We start from the raw sequence: 2,946 nt of genomic DNA, 5'->3' as shown, positions 1-2,946 counted from the left end.
TTCTTTATAATAGCTTGTATGTCGATCATGAGGAGACCCAGAAATAAGCCTAAAAAAGCCATGCCTGAAAAGACACAGGTGGTATGCTCTTTTCCTTTGTAGTGGCCATTTTAGGGGTTCATTTGAATTGTTTTTGTGGTCACATTATTTTTTTTATTTTTTTTTTTTAAATTCAGTTCCACCTAGCAACATGAAGTTAGCTAGGCATGTAGAGCATGAGTAGAACCCACAAAAAATGTCTGAGATGCCCGGAAAGACACGGGAAGTTGGCCATTTTGCTTTAAAGGCCTTTCTACACGGCACTTCGTAGCATAAAAAAGGGACTGGGTGCACCCCGTACTAAGTTTGCGGCAGGATCTTGTGGTTTAAGCGCGTTGGTGAGCTACAGTTTCACGGAGAGCCTCGAGGTGCATTTCAGGCTGAGCACGGAGGAGTTTAAAAACCTCCTGCGGAGACGTCTCACTTTTTCTATTGTCCCACAGCTTGGGATAGTGGGACACTGCATTTATTATGACTTCCTCCAGTATGTTGCTTTTTAAGGTATTAATGACTCTATACCTCTGTGTCAAATATTTAATATTTGTTTAAGTGCAAATTATGTAAACAGAGCCCCCGAGTCTGTTTTATTTTTTTATCTAACATATTTGATTTATAGTTCTACATTTCAATGCCAATGTTCAATATTGTTGAGAATTAAAATTGCACTGCTCTTAAAAAGCGTGTAATTGAATTATTACTGTATGTTCAAATAGCATCATATCAGCGACATAAGAAAAAACAACACCAACCAAAAAAATGCATTAGCGTGACAGGCCTAAGTGAGTAGCCTAGTAAGCCCATCAGATTTAGAGTGGAAATAGCCACAGATGATAAGATGAAAAGAACAATGGACAACTTCTTCGCGAAGAATGTGAAGTTAAAGCCTGGTTTGTCCAAAAGTCCTAGCCAATGGTCTGACACAGAGCACTTTAAGCGCCAACACTTTACAGTAAGTTACCCGTCTTGTACAATTGTACTTCAAATAAAGAACTTTATGTTGACCATATTGTGCATCATTTACCAGTCAATAGAGCCTAAAAAGAGAGGCAGCATATATATATATATTTTTTTTTTAAAAGAGTGAACCTGTAAAACTGCAGTGTTGAATGCGAAAAGTTAAGTCGAGAGCCCAGCCACCATTTTATGGTCATTCTGGCCCTTTTACAGGTCTCGTATAATAACTCTGCTTATGAATCTTTTTTTCAAAATTCGGCTCCCAAAGCCAGTGTCACTTAGCAACATGAATTTTGGTAGACGTGTCTATCACGAGTAGATCCACGAGAAGCTGTGCCCACTCAAAACAACAGAGGAAGGCCACCATTTTCGGTCAAAAAGGTTATTTGCGTGTGATTTGAGCAATTTCCAGCTGTTCTTCGATTTCTTAAAAATTCAGACCCACAAAAAAGTATGAACAAGCCGTGCCCTAAAAAAAACACAGGAAGTCTACTGTTTTCGTTCGAAAATGTTCTTTGAGGATAATTGAAGAAATTTCCCGGTATACATTTTGGAAAATTTAACCCCTGAAGCCAGTTTCATTTAGCACCATGAAATTTGGTGTTCATGTCTAATATGAGTAGACCCGCAAAAAAAAGCCTCTAGAAGCCAAGCCGGAAAAGACACAGGAAGTCCGCCATTCTGATTGATCGTGACAATTGCTGGCACATTATGGCCATTTCCAGGGCCATAATCTTACTTCAAAAAAGGACTTTATGTTGACCAACTTGTTAGTTAATCATTGTCAAAAGGGTTATTTCCGTTATTTCTAGGGTTCCTTTAAAGAACGACTACTCCAATAGTTTTTGTCTGACGGCTACCAAATTTGAACCTCATATACTAGACGGATGGATGACTAAATCACAAAACATTTTCATTGTATGCATTGCATGTGGGCGGAGCAATGTTTAATGAGTTGCTGTGAAACACGAAGCACCAGTGTGTGCGAATGACACCAAATGCGGCACACACGTCCTACGGGAATAATTGTTTATCGTAAATATCTAGGGGGGCAAGTGGAATGCATTGCATACAGTTTGTGGTAATGCGATGGGTGACACATATACTTTTTACCTGTGACGTCCACCACGATCAAATGTTGTCAGTTAATAAGCTTAATTTCCCAGAAAGGGCCGTGTCTGGTCATCCAGTCATCACAGTGGGAAGATCGCCGAGCCTAAAGGGAGGAGGGGGAACCACACACACACACACACACACACACACACACACACACACACACACGCACCGAGAGAACCCAGAGGGGAGCGCACCCATCAGACGGAGAACTTCGGAAAAATCACAGCAAAGGGAAGCATAGGACTTTCAAATTGGAGACATGAATGTTCTACACATGAGACAACTTGCACTTCTTTGTTTGATCTGCTGCAGATTTTGGAGAACCACAGGTAAAAAGTCCACTTCGTTGGAGTTTTGCTTTTATTTTACAGTAAGAATGTAAAACGAAGGATGTCCATATCTATTTTGGCTTGGATATTAGTCTTTTTAAATTGTCTCAATTAAAACAATTTTTTATTATTTTTAAATGGTATCTAGATGTTTTTGAATTATTTAAATGTAATTATCTTAGTCTATAAATGTTTAAATTTTAATTTTGATGTCTACTTAAATTACAAAAAATAAATTATGGTTTAATATTTTTTAGAAATGTATTTTCTTTTTCAGTATAATGCAATGGTATATATTTCAATGAACTGTATAAATAGTATGACTGCATGTTTCAGATGTATTTTTTTTTAAAACTAAATGCATGCATTGAATGAGGTTTTTTTTTAGCAGTTTTTTTAAATTTTCATTTTTTGTGTATTTATTTGTAAACTGAAAAATTATTAATTTATTCAACTTCTAAAAATCTAGTTGAAATGCAAGTGTTTCTTTTCTTTTTCACTTTTATTC

Source organism: Phycodurus eques, chromosome 12 (assembly GCF_024500275.1).
Source record: "Phycodurus eques isolate BA_2022a chromosome 12, UOR_Pequ_1.1, whole genome shotgun sequence".
Lineage (NCBI taxonomy): Eukaryota > Metazoa > Chordata > Actinopteri > Syngnathiformes > Syngnathidae > Phycodurus > Phycodurus eques.
This window is presented reverse-complemented; position numbering follows the sequence as displayed.